This window comes from Oncorhynchus mykiss, chromosome 12, assembly GCF_057628025.1.
Source record: "Oncorhynchus mykiss isolate SJ-2025 chromosome 12, ASM5762802v1, whole genome shotgun sequence".
NCBI classification, from domain to species: Eukaryota; Metazoa; Chordata; class Actinopteri; order Salmoniformes; family Salmonidae; genus Oncorhynchus; species Oncorhynchus mykiss.
Window position 1 is genome coordinate 2,417,458 of NC_143033.1, and position 14,962 is coordinate 2,432,419.

The 14,962-nt window shown below is 49.4% G+C and overlaps 1 long non-coding RNA gene across 4 annotated transcripts in view; it reads left to right on the plus strand.

Moving 5' to 3' along the window:
* The window catches only part of LOC149979060 (uncharacterized), a 519,908-nt gene that overhangs the window by 38,090 nt on the left and 466,856 nt on the right, over positions 1–14,962 (plus strand). The gene's annotated exons all lie outside the window — the stretch shown is intronic.

Genomic DNA, 14,962 nt, shown 5'->3' on the forward strand with positions numbered 1-14,962 from the left:
GGAGGGCTCTTTATTTAGAGAAGCACAGACCCGAAAACACTGACATCAGAAACAATTACCGTGCTTTCATGCAGACCGGGTTTAAACCCCCACCCCATATCCTACCTCTACCAGTCTCTCCTCTCTCCCCTCCGTCCTTTCTGTACTTCTCTCCTCCTGTCCCACCTCTCTCCCTCCCCCCACTACTCTCCCACCTCTCTCCCTCCCCCCACTTCACCTCTCTCCCATCTCTCTCCCTCCCCCCACTTCACCTCTCTCCCATCTCTCTCCCTCCCTCCCCCCACTTCACCTCTCTCCCATTCCCCCCCTCCCCCCGCCTCCCTCTCCCCACTTCACCTCTCTCCCACCTCTCTCCCTCCCTCCCCCCCCCCCTCCTACTTCACCTCCCTCCACTCATCTCTCTCCCTCCCCCCACTTCACCTCTCTCCCATCTCTCTCCCTCCCCCCCACTCCACCTTCTCCCATCTCTCTCCCTCCCCCCACTTCACCCCTCCCACCCCCTCCTCCCTCCCTCCCCCCACTTCCACCTCCCTCCACCCCCTCCCTCCCTCCCCCCACTTCACCTCTCTCCATCTCCCCCCCTCCACCTCTCTCCCTCTCCCCACTTCACCTCTCTCCCATCCCTCCCTCCAACTCTCTCCCATCTCTCCCTCCACCTCTCTCCCATCCCTCCCTCTCACCCTCCTCCCTCCCCCCTACCTCCACCCTCTCTCCCATCTCTCCCTCCACCTCTCTCCCTCTCCCCACTTCACCTCTCTCCCATCTCTCCCTCCAACTCTCTCCCATCTCTCCCTCCACCTCTCTCCCATCTCTCCCTCCACCCTCTCCCTCTCCCCACTTCACCCTCCTCCCATCTCTCCCTCCACCTCTCTCCCTCTCCCTACTTCACCTTCTCTCCTATCTCCCTCCCCTCCACCTCTCTCCCATCTCTCCCTCCACCTATCTCCCATCTCCTCCCTCCACCCCTCTCCCTCTCCCCACTTCACCCTCTCCCATCTCTCCCTCCACCCTCCTCCCTCTCCCCACTTCACCCTCCTCCCATCCCCCACCTCTCTCCCTCCCCCCTCTCCCCACTTCACCTCTCTCCCATCTCTCCCTCCACCCCTCTCCCTCTCCCTCATTCACCTTCTCCCATCTCTCCCTCCACCTCTCTCCCTCTCCCCACTTCACCTTTCTCCCTCTCCCACTTCACCTCTCCCTCTCCCCAATCACCCTCCTCCCATCCCTCCCTCCACCTCTCTCCCTCTCCCCACTTCCACCTCTCTCCCATCTCTCCCTCCACCCCTCCCCCCTCCTCCCCCACTTCACCTTTCTCCCTCTCCCCACTTCACCTCTCTCCCTCTCTCTCCTCCCCCTACTTCACCTCTCTCCCATCTCTCCCTCCACCTCTCTCCCTCCCTCCCCCCATCCACCCCTCCCTCTCCCCTCCACCTCTGTCACTCCACCTCTCTCCCCCCCACCCTCCCTCCCCAACTTCCCCTTCTCTCTCCCACCCCCCCCACCCCTCCCTCCCCCACTTCACCTCTCTCCCATCTCTCCCTCCACCTCTCTCCCTCTCCCCACTCCACCCTCCTCCATCTCTCCCTCCACCTCTCTCCCTACCCCACTTCACCCTTCCTCCCTCTCCCCACCTCCCACTCTCCTCCCTCCCCCTACTTCACCTCTCTCCCATCTCTCCCTCCACCTCTCTCCCTCCCTCCCCCACTCACCCTCTCTCCCTTCCCCACCACCTCTGCTGTCACTCCACCTCTCTCCCCCCACCCCCCCCCCCCCTCCCTCCCCAACTCCCCCTCTTCTCCCCCCACCTCTCTCCCTCCACACCCCTCCCGCTCTCCATCCTCCCCCCACCTCTCTCCCTCCCCACATCTTCACCTCTCTCCCATCTCTCCCTCCACCTCTCTCCCTCCCCCCACTTCACCTCTCTCCATCTCCCCACCACCTCTCTCCCTCCCCCACTTTCACCTCTCTCCCATCTCTCCCCCCTTCTCTCTCCCCCCACTTCCCTCCTCTCCTATCTCTCCCTCCACCTCTCTCCCATCTCTCCCCCCACCTCTCTCATTCTCTCTCCCCACCTCCTCTCCATCTCTCCCCCACCTCTCTCCCTCCCCCCACTTCACCTCTCTCCCATCTCTCCCCCCACCTCTCTCCCATCTCTCTCCCCACCTCTCTCCCATCTCTCCCCCACCTCTCTCCCATCTCTCCCCCCACCCCTCTCCCCATCTCTCCCCCCACCTCTCTCCCTCCCCCACTTCACCTCTCTCCCATCTCTCCCTCCACCTCTCTACCCTCTCCCCACTTCACCCTCTCCCATCTCTCCCTCCACCTCTCTCCCTACCCCACTTCACCATTCTCCCTCTCCCCACTTCACCTCTCTCCCTCCCCCTACTCACCTCTCTCCATCTCTCCCTCCACCTCTCTCCCTCCCCCACTTGACCTCTCTCCCTCTCCCCACCACCTCTGTCACTCCACTCTCTCCCCCCACCTCTCTCCCTCCCCAACTTCCCCTCTCTCCCATCTCTCCCCCCACCTCTCTCCCTCCCCACTTCACCTCTCTCCCATCTCTCCCTCCACCTCTCTCCCTCCCCCCACTTCACCTCTCTCCATCTCCCCACCACCTCTCTCCCTCTCCCCACTTCACCTCTCTCCCATCTCTCCCCCATCTCTCTCCTCCCCCCACTTCACCTCTCTCCTATCTCTCCCTCCACCTCTCTCCCATCTCTCCCCCCACCTCTCTCCATTCTCTCTCCCCACCTCTCTCCCATCTCTCCCCCCACCTCTCTCCCTCCCCCCACTTCACCTCTCTCCCATCTCTCCCCCCACCCTCTCCCCATCTCTCTCCCCACCTCTCTCCCATCTCTCCCCCCACCTCTCTCCCATCTCTCCCCCCACCCCTCTCCCATCTCTCCCCCCACTCTCTCCCCATCTCTCCCCCCACCTCTCTCCATTCTCTCTCCCCACCTCTCTCCCATCTCTCCCCCCACCTCTCTTCCTCCCCCCACTTCACCTCTCTCCCATCTCTCCCCCCACCTCTCTCCCTCCCCCACTTCACCTCTCTCCCATCTCTCCCCCCACTTCACCTCTCTCCCTCTCCTCACTACTCTCTCCCTCTCCCCACCACCTCTCTCCCTCCCCCCACTTCACCTCTCTCCATCTCCCCTAAAACTCTCTCCTTCTCCCCACCACCCCCAGCCACCCCAGAAAGAGGGAGAGTACCCCCACCTCTCTCACTCTCCCCACCACCCCCAGCCACCCCAGGAAGAGGGAGAATATCCCCACCTCTCTCCCTCTCCCTCTCCCCACCATTCCCAGCCACCCCAGGAAGAGGGAGAATACCCCCAATGCATTGAGCAGCAGAAATAGGAGAGGTATTCAGAAGACTGACTTCCCAGAACCACATCCAGAGGTCGAACTGGTCTCCAGTCTGGAACACCAGCTAAAGCCCCAACTCCAAACAGCCCAAACTCCAACCAGCCCCAACTCCAACCAGCCCCAACTCCAACCAGCCCCAACCCCATACAGACACAACTCCAACCAGCCCCAAACCCATACAGCCCCAACTCCAAACAGCCCCAACTCCAAACAGCCCAAACTCCAACCAGCCCCAACTCCAACCAGCCCCAACCCCAAACAGACACAACTCCAACCAGCCCCAACCCCATACAGCCCCAACTCCAAACAGCCCCAACTCCAAACAGCCCAAACTCCAACCAGCCCCAACTCCAACCAGCCCCAACTCCAACCAGCCCCAACCCCATACAGACACAACTCCAACCAGCCCCAACCCCATACAGCCCCAACTCCAAACAGCCCCAACTCCAAACAGCCCAAACTCCAACCAGCCCCAACTCCAACCAGCCCCAACCCCATACAGACACAACTCCAACCAGCCCCAACCCCATACAGCCCCAACTCCAAACAGCCCCAACTCCAACCAGCCCCAACTCCAACCAGCCCCAACCCCATACAGCCCCAACTCCAACCAGCCCCAACTCCATACAGCCACAACTCCAACCAGCCCCAACTCCAACCAGCCCCAACTCCATACAGCCCCAACTCCAACCAGCCCCAACTCCATACAGCCCCAACTCCAACCAGCCCATCTCCATACAGCCCCAACTCCAACCAGCCCCAACTCCAACCAGCCCCAACTCCATACAGCCCCAACTCCATACAGCCCCAACTCCATACAGCCACAACTCCATACAGACCCAACTCCATACAGCCACAACTCCATACAGCCACAACTCCAACCAGCCCCAACTCCACACACACAGCCCCAACTCCATACAGCCCCAACTCCATACAGCCACAACTCCATACAGCCCCAACTCCATACATACAGCTACAACTCCACACATCCCCAACTCCACACACACAGTCCCAACTCCACACATACAGCCCCAACTCAAAACATACAGCCCCAATTCCACACAGCCCCAACTCCAGACAGCCCCAATTCCACACAGCCCCAACTCCACAAAGCCCCAACTCCAAACACACAGCCCCAACTCCAAACATACAGTCCAAACTCCATACATACAACCTCAACTCCATACAGCCCCAACTCCACACACACAGCCCCAACTCCATACAGCCCCAACTCCATACAGCCACAACTCCATACAGCCCCAACTCCATACATACAGCTACAACTCCACACATCCCCAACTCCACACACACAGTCCCAACTCCACACATACAGCCCCAACTCAAAACATACAGCCCCAATTCCACACAGCCCCAACTCCAGACAGCCCCAATTCCACACAGCCCCAACTCCACAAAGCCCCAACTCCAAACACACAGCCCCAACTCCATACAGCCCCAACTCCACAAAGCCCCAACTCCATGCAGCCCTAACTCCACACAGCCCCAACTCCATGCAGCCCCAACTCCACAAAGCCCCAACTCCAAACATACAGGCCCAACTCCATCCATCCCCAACTCCATACAGCCACAACTCCACACAGCCCCAACTCCATGCAGCCCCAACTCCACACAGCCCCAACTCCACACATACAGCCCCAACTCCATACAGCCCCAACTCCACACAGCCCCAACTCCACACAGCCCCAACTCCACACAGCCCCAACTCCACACAGCCCCAACTCCACACATACAGCCCCAACTCCACACAGCCCCAACTCCATACATACAGCCCCAACTCCACACAGCCCCAACTCCACACAGCCCCAACTCCATACATACAGCCCCAACTCCACACAGCCCCAACTCCACACAGCCCCAACTCCACACAGCCCCAACTCCATACAGCCACAACTCCAAACAGCCCCAACTCCACACAGCCCCAACTCCACACAGCCCCAACTCCACACAGCCCCAACTCCACACAGCCCCAACTCCACACAGCCCCAACTCCACACAGCCCAACTCCACACAGCCCCAACTCCACACAGCCCCAACTCCACACAGCCCCAACTCCATACATACAGCCCCAACTCCATACATACAGCCCCAACTCCATACATACAGCCCCAACTCCATACAGCCCCAACTCCACACAGCCCCAACTCCACACAGCCCCAACTCTACACATACAGCCCCAACTCCACACAGCCCCAACTCCATACATACAGCCCCAACTCCATACAGCCCCAACTCCACACAGCCCCAACTCTACACATACAGCCCCAACTCCACACAGCCCCAACTCCATACATACAGCCCCAACTCCACACAGCCCCAACTCCATACATACAGCCCCAACTCCATACAGCCCCAACTCCACACAGCCCCAACTCCACACAGCCCCAACTCTACACATACAGCCCCAACTCCACACAGCCCCAACTCCATACATACAGCCCCAACTCCACACAGCCCCAACTCCATACAGCCCCAACTCCATACAGCCCCAACTCCATACAGCCTCAACTCCACACAGCCCCAACTCCATACAGCCCCAACTCCATACACACAGCCCCAACTCCACACATACAGCCTGAATAAACGACTCTCTAAATATGAGCATCAACTCCAACATGGAAAAGACAGTGGGAAAGTAGATTTGAACTTCATTTCAACTCCATGTCCCCCTAGTTTCACCCAGTGCGTACGTCTTGTGGACTTCCAACCCCAAACTGCTGACACACTACACTCTCTGACTCCAAAAGGACACACCCCTCCCTGGCTCATGTCTGACATAATACGATTATGCTCTCAGACATTATCACACACACACACATATGCAGTAACACACACACACACACACACACACACACACACACACACACACACACACACACACACACACACACACACACACACACACACACACACACACACACACACACACACACACACATGCATGCAGACATATGCCCTGATTTTAAAAGCAGGCCTGCCCTGAAACATAACTTTATGGGCTCTTTAACTGTGCCTGTTACCAGACATATTCTGCTTTACAAATAGCGACTAGTTTTAAATCAGCCCAACATTGTTAGGCCAAGAGGAGCGACGTCCTCCAAGTGTAGCGGCAGCTTTTTCCACTGAGTTAATGGTTTTCAGGAAGTCAATGAGTGAAAGTGATTGTAGGAAACTATGTCGCTGTCTGACTGACACCTCTTATTCCTGGAACAGAAACTTTTCAGGAAATTTAATACATTTCCACATTTAGAGATGAACAAGCAGTAATGAAACTCTCCTGATGAGGTAGTCTAGCCACAACATCGGCAAGACACATTTAATGTTCAGTCATTCTTGACTAGGGCAGATAAGGATCTGGTCAGAAACAGTGATCTATATAGGGAACTAGGGCAGAGAGGAATCTGGTCAGAAACAGTGATCTATATAGGGAACTAGGGCAGAGAGGGACCTGGTCAGAAACAGTGATCTATATAGGGAACTAGGGCAGAGAGGGACCTGGTCAGAAACAGTGATCTATCTATATAGGGAACTAGGGCAGATAGGGATCTGGTCAGAAACAGTGGTCTATATAGGGAACTAGGGCAGAGAGGGATCTGGTCAGAAACAGTGATCTATATAGGGAACTAGGGCAGATAAGGATCTGGTCAGAAACAGTGATCTATATAGGGAACTAGGGCAGAGAGGGATCTGGTCAGAAACAGTGATCTATATAGGGAACTAGGGCAGATAAGGATCTGGTCAGAAACAGTGATCTATATAGGGAACTAGGGCAGAGAGGGATCTGGTCAGAAACAGTGATCTATATAGGGAACTAGGGCAGAGAGGGATCTGGTCAGAAACAGTGATCTATATAGGGAACTAGGGCTGAGAGGGATCTGGTCAGAAACAGTGATCTATATAGGGAACTAGGGCAGAGAGGGATCTGGTCAGAAACAGTGATCTATATAGGGAACTAGGGCAGAGAGGGATCTGGTCAGAAACAGTGATCTATATAGGGAACTAGGGCAGATAAGGATCTGGTCAGAAACAGTGATCTATATAGGGAACTAGGGCAGAGAGGGATCTGGTCAGAAACAGTGATCTATATAGGGAACTAGGGCAGAGAGGGATCTGGTCAGAAACAGTGATCTATATAGGGAACTAGGGCAGAGAGGGATCTGGTCAGAAACAGTGATCTATATAGGGAACTAGGGCAGATAAGGATCTGGTCAGAAACAGTGATCTATATAGGGAACTAGGGCAGAGAGGGATCTGGTCAGAAACAGTGATCTATATAGGGAACTAGGGCAGAGAGGGATCTGGTCAGAAACAGTGATCTATATAGGGAACTAGGGCAGAGAGGAATCTGGTCAGAAACAGTGATCTATATAGGGAACTAGGGCAGAGAGGGATCTGGTCAGAAACAGTGATCTATATAGGGAACTAGGGCAGAGAGGAATCTGGTCAGAAACAGTGATCTATATAGGGAACTAGGGCAGAGAGGAATCTGGTCAGAAACAGTGATCTATATAGGGAACTAGGGCAGAGAGGAATCTGGTCAGAAACAGTGATCTATATAGGGAACTAGGGCAGAGAGGGATCTGGTCAGAAACAGTGATCTATATAGGGAACTAGGGCAGAGAGGGACCTGGTCAGAAACAGTGATCTATCTACATAGGGAACTAGGGCAGATAGGGATCTGGTCAGAAACAGTGATCTATCTATATAGGGAACTAGGGCAGAGAGGGATCTGGTCAGAAACAGTGATCTATATAGGGAACTAGGGCAGAGAGGGACCTGGTCAGAAACAGTGATCTATATAGGGAACTAGGGCAGATAAGGATCTGGTCAGAAACAGTGATCTATATAGGGAACTAGGGCAGATAAGGATCTGGTCAGAAACAGTGATCTATATAGGGAACTAGGGCAGATAAGGATCTGGTCAGAAACAGTGATCTATATAGGGAACTAGGGCAGGTAAGGATCTGGTCGGAAACAGTGATCTATATAGGGAACTAGGGCAGAGAGGGATCTGGTCAGAAACAGTGATCTATATAGGGAACTAGGGCAGAGAGGGATCTGGTCAGAAACAGTGATCTATATAGGGAACTACGGCAGAGAGGGATCTGGTCAGAAACAGTGATCTATATAGGGAACTAGGGCAGATAGGGATCTGGTCAGAAACAGTGATCTATATAGGGAACTAGGGCAGAGAGGGATCTGGTCAGAAACAGTGATCTATATAGGGAACTAGGGCAGAGAGGGATCTGGTCAGAAACATTGATCTATATAGGGAACTAGGGCAGATAAGGATCTGGTCAGAAACAGTGATCTATATAGGGAACTAGGGCAGATAAGGATCTGGGCAGAAACAGTGATCTATATAGGGAACTAGGGCAGAGAGGGATCTGGTCAGAAACAGTGATCTATATAGGGAACTAGGGCAGATAAGGATCTGGTCAGAAACAGTGATCTATATAGGGAACTTGGGCAGATAAGGATCTGGTCAGAAACAGTGATCTATATAGGGAACTAGGGCAGATAGGGATCTGGTCAGAAACAGTGATCTATATAGGGAACTAGGGCAGATAAGGATCTGGTCAGAAACAGTGATCTATATAGGGAACTAGGGCAGATAAGGATCTGGGCAGAAACAGTGATCTATATAGGGAACTAGGGCAGAGAGGGATCTGGTCAGAAACAGTGATCTATATAGGGAACTAGGGCAGATAAGGATCTGGTCAGAAACAGTGATCTATATAGGGAACTAGGGCAGATAAGGATCTGGGCAGAAACAGTGATCTATATAGGGAACTAGGGCAGATAAGGATCTGGGCAGAAACAGTGATCTATATAGGGAACTAGGGCAGATAAGGATCTGGTCAGAAACAGTGATCTATATAGGGAACTAGGGCAGATAAGGATCTGGTCAGAAACAGTGATCTATATAGGGAACTAGGGCAGGTAAGGATCTGGTCGGAAACAGTGATCTATATAGGGAACTAGGGCAGAGAGGGATCTGGTCAGAAACAGTGATCTATATAGGGAACTAGGGCAGAGAGGGATCTGGTCAGAAACAGTGATCTATATAGGGAACTACGGCAGAGAGGGATCTGGTCAGAAACAGTGATCTATATAGGGAACTAGGGCAGATAGGGATCTGGTCAGAAACAGTGATCTATATAGGGAACTAGGGCAGAGAGGGATCTGGTCAGAAACAGTGATCTATATAGGGAACTAGGGCAGAGAGGGATCTGGTCAGAAACAGTGATCTATATAGGGAACTAGGGCAGATAAGGATCTGGTCAGAAACAGTGATCTATATAGGGAACTAGGGCAGATAAGGATCTGGGCAGAAACAGTGATCTATATAGGGAACTAGGGCAGAGAGGGATCTGGTCAGAAACAGTGATCTATATAGGGAACTAGGGCAGATAAGGATCTGGTCAGAAACAGTGATCTATATAGGGAACTAGGGCAGAGAGGGATCTGGTCAGAAACAGTGATCTATATAGGGAACTAGGGCAGAGAGGGATCTGGTCAGAAACAGTGATCTATATAGGGAACTAGGGCAGATAGGGATCTGGTCAGAAACAGTGATCTATATAGGGAACTAGGGCAGATAAGGATCTGGTCAGAAACAGTGATCTATATAGGGAACTAGGGCAGATAAGGATCTGGGCAGAAACAGTGATCTATATAGGGAACTAGGGCAGATAAGAATCTGGTCAGAAACAGTGATCTATATAGGGAACTAGGGCAGAGAGGGATCTGGTCAGAAACAGTGATCTATATAGGGAACTAGGGCAGATAAGGATCTGGTCAGAAACAGTGATCTATATAGGGAACTAGGGCAGATAAGGATCTGGTCAGAAACAGTGATCTATATAGGGAACTAGGGCAGATAAGGATCTGGTCAGAAACAGTGATCTATATAGGGAACTAGGGCAGATAGGGATCTGGTCAGAAACAGTGATCTATATAGGGAACTAGGGCAGATAAGGATCTGGGCAGAAACAGTGATCTATATAGGGAACTAGGGCAGAGAGGGATCTGGTCAGAAACAGTGATCTATATAGGGAACTAGGGCAGATAAGGATCTGGTCAGACACAGTGATCTATATAGGGAACTAGGGCAGAGAGGGATCTGGTCAGAAACAGTGATCTATATAGGGAACTAGGGCAGAGAGGAATCTGGTCAGAAACAGTGATCTATATAGGGAACTAGGGCAGAGAGGGATCTGGTCAGAAACAGTGGTCTATATAGGGAACTAGGGCAGAGAGGGATCTGGTCAGAAACAGTGATCTATATAGGGAACTAGGGCAGATAGGGATCTGGTCAGAAACAGTGGTCTATATAGGGAACTAGGGCAGAGAGGGATCTGGTCAGAAACAGTGATCTATATAGGGAACTAGGGCAGATAAGGATCTGGTCAGACACAGTGATCTATATAGGGAACTAGGGCAGAGAGGGATCTGGTCAGAAACAGTGATCTATATAGGGAACTAGGGCAGAGAGGAATCTGGTCAGAAACAGTGATCTATATAGGGAACTAGGGCAGAGAGGAATCTGGTCAGAAACAGTGTTCAATACAGGGAAAAGTGTGCCATTTTGGACTAGCCCAAGTAACCACTCCATGCAACCCAAGTCAGGGCTCCTCACCCAGAGTGGTGTCTGTGGTGTCTGCGGTGTCTGAGGTGTCTGTGGTGTCTGAGGTGTCTGTGGTGTTGGCAGTGTCTGAAGTGTCTGTGGTGCCTGAGGTGCCTGTGGTGTCTGTGGTGTATGTGGTGTATGTGGTGTCTGTGGTGTCTGAGGTGTCTGTGGTGTCTGAAGTGTCTGTGGTGTCTGAGGTGTCTGGGATGTTGGTGGTGTCTGTGGTGTCTGTGGTGTCTGAGGCTTCTCTTTTCCTCTCCTCTCCTCTCCTTTCCTTTCCTTTCCTCTCCTCTCCTCTCCTCTCCTCTCCTCTCCTCTCCTCTCCTCTCCTCTCCTCTCCTGTCCTGTCCTGTCCTGTCCTGTCCTCTCCTCTCCTCTCCACCAGAGTTAGTGTACTACTGCCCTTCACTTTGAGGCAACATGTGTTATACAGTACAACAACAGTACAACATATATTATATAGTACACCATATATTATAGATTACACCATGTATTATATAGTACAACATGTATTATACAGTACACCATGTATTATAGAGTACAACATGTATTATAGAGTACAACGAACATGTATTATACAGTACAACATGTATTGTACAGTACAACATGTATTATAGAGTGCAACATGTATTATAGAGTACAACGAACATGTATTATACAGTACAACATGTATTATAGAGTACAACATGTATTATAGAGTACAACGAACATGTATTATAGAGTACACCATGTATTATAGAGTACAACATGTATTATAGATTACAACGAACATGTATTATACAGTACAACAACAGTACAACATATATTATATAGTACAACATGTATTAAACAGTACAACATGTATTATACAGTACAACATGTATTATAGAGTACAACGAACATGTATTATATAGTACACCATGTATTATAGAGTACAACATGTATTATATAGTACACCATGTATTATAGAGTACAACATGTATTATACAGTACAACATGTATTATAGAGTACAACATGTATTATACAGTACAACATGTATTATAGATTACAACGAACATGTATTATACAGTACAACAACAGTACAACATATATTATATAGTACAACATGTATTATACAGTACAACATGTATTATACAGTACAACATGTATTATATAGTACACCATGTATCATAGAGTACACCATGTATTATATAGTACACCATGTATTATAGAGTACACCAAGTATTATAGAGCACAACATGTATTATAGAGTACAACAAACATGTATTATACAGTGCAACATGTATTATAGAGTACACCATGTATTATACAGTACAACATGTATTATACAGTACAACATGTATTATATAGTACACCATGTATTATAGAGTACACCATGTATTATAGAGTACAACGAACATGTATTATACAGTACAACAACAGTACAACATATATTATATAGTACAACATGTATTATAGAGTACAACATGTATTATACAGTACATTGTATTATATAGTACACCATGTATTATAGAGTACACCATGTATTATAGCGTACACCATGTATTATATAGTACAACGAACATGTATTATAGACTACAATATTATTAAGTTCTTGAAAATAAACACCACTATCAAGCACATAGGTTTGTAACTCTATACTGGGTCCACTCTGTGTTCTCATACAGACCTGTTAATAACTTAAATCACTCTGCAACACAATGTCAGAATATGTACCTCAACTCTTCTCCTTTCTCCTCCTTTCGGCATAGTTGTGGAAACTAAGGGAACATTTTCAACATTCCCCACTTCTCTTTTAAGGAGTCTGCCTTCCTCTCCCCTCTTTCCCCTCCACCCTCTCCCACACCTCTCCCTCTCTCTCCTCCTCCCTCTCCTCCTGCACCCCTCCTCCCTCTTGCTCCTCCTTCCTCCCATTCCCACCCTCCCACCTCTGCCTCCTTTTGTTCCCTACCTCACCCACTTCTCTCTCTCTCTCTCTATATATATATGCCTTGCGAAAGTATTCGGCCCCCTTGAACTTTGCGACCTTTTGCCACATTTCAGGCTTCAAACATAAAGATATAAAACTGTATTTTTTTGTGAAGAATCAACAACAAGTGGGACACAATCATGAAGTGGAACGACATTTATTGGATATTTCAAACTTTTTTAACAATCAAAAACTGAAAAATTGGGCGTGCAAAATTATTCAGCTCCCTTAAGTTAATACTTTGTAGCACCACCTTTTGCTGCGATTACAGCTGTAAGTCGCTTGGGGTATGTCTCTATCAGTTTTGCACATCGAGAGACTGACATTTTTTCCCATTCCTCCTTGCAAAACAGCTCGAGCTCAGTGAGGTTGGATGGAGAGCATTTGTGAACAGCAGTTTTCAGTTCTTTCCACAGATTCTCGATTGGATTCAGGTCTGGACTTTGACTTGGCCTTTCTAACACCTGGATATGTTTATTTTTGAACCATTCCATTGTAGATTTTGCTTTATGATTTGGATCATTGTCTTGTTGGAAGACAAATCTCCGTCCCAGTCTCAGGTCTTTTGCAGACTCCATCAGTTTCCATTCTTCCAGAATGGTCCTGTATTTGGCTCCATCCATCTTCCCATCAATTTTAACCATCTTCCCTGTCCCTGCTGAAAAAAAGCAGGCCCAAACCATGATGCTGCCACCACCATGTTTGACAGTGGGGATGGTGTGTTCAGCTGTGTTGCTTTTACGCCAAACATAACGTTTTGCATTGTTGCCAAAAAGTTACATTTTGGTTTCATCTGACCAGAGCACCTTCTTCCACATGTTTGGTGTGTCTCCCAGGTGGCTTGTGGCAAACTTTAAATGACACTTTTTATGGATATCTTTAAGAAATGGCTTTCTTCTTGCCACTCTTCCATAAAGGCCAGATTTGTGCAATATACGACTGATTGTTGTCCTATGGACAGAGTCTCCCACCTCAGCTGTAGATCTCTGCAGTTCATCCAGAGTGATCATGGGCCTCTTGGCTGCATCTCTGATCAGTCTTCTCCTTGTATGAGCTGAAAGTTCAGAGGGACGGCCAGGTCTTGGTAGATTTGCAGTGGTCTGATACTCCTTCCATTTCAATATTATCGCTTGCACAGTGCTCCTTGGGATGTTTAAAGCTTGGGAAATCTTTTTGTATCCAAATCCGGCTTTAAACTTCTTCACAACAGTATCTCGGACCTGCATGGTGTGTTCCTTGTTCTTCATGATGCTCTCTGCGCTTTTAACGGACCTCTGAGACTATCACAGTGCAGGTGCATTTATACGGAGACTTGATTACACACAGGTGGATTGAATTCATCATCATTAGTCATTTTGGTCAACATTGGATCATTCAGAGATCTTCACTGAACTTCTGGAGAGAGTTTGCTGCACTGAAAGTAAAGGGGCTGAATAATTTTGCACGCCCAATTTTTCAGTTTTTGATTTGTTAAAAAAGTTTGAAATATCCAATAAATGTCGTTCCACTTCATGATTGTGTCCCACTTGTTGTTGATCCTTCACAAAAAAAATACAGTTTTATATCTTTATGTTTGAAGCCTGAAATGTGGCAAAAGGTCGCAAAGTTCAAGGGGGCCGAATACTTTCGCAAGGCACTGTATATATAAAATTTCAATTGAAGGGCTTTTTTGGCATTGGACACCTAAATTAACATCGCCAAAGCAAGTGAAGAAGATAATAAACAAAAGTGAAAGAAGTAAACGTTACACTCACAGAAGTTCCAAAAGAATAAAGACATTTCAAACGTCATAATACGTATGTCCATATACAGTGTTGTAACGATGTGCAAATAGTTAAATGTACAAAAATAAATAAACATCAATACGGGTTGTGTTTACAATGGTGTTTGTTCTTCACTGGTTGCCCTTTTCTTGTGTCGACAGGTCACAAATCTTGCTGCTGTGATGTCAAACTGTGGTATTTCACCCAGTATATATGGGGGTTTCTCAAAA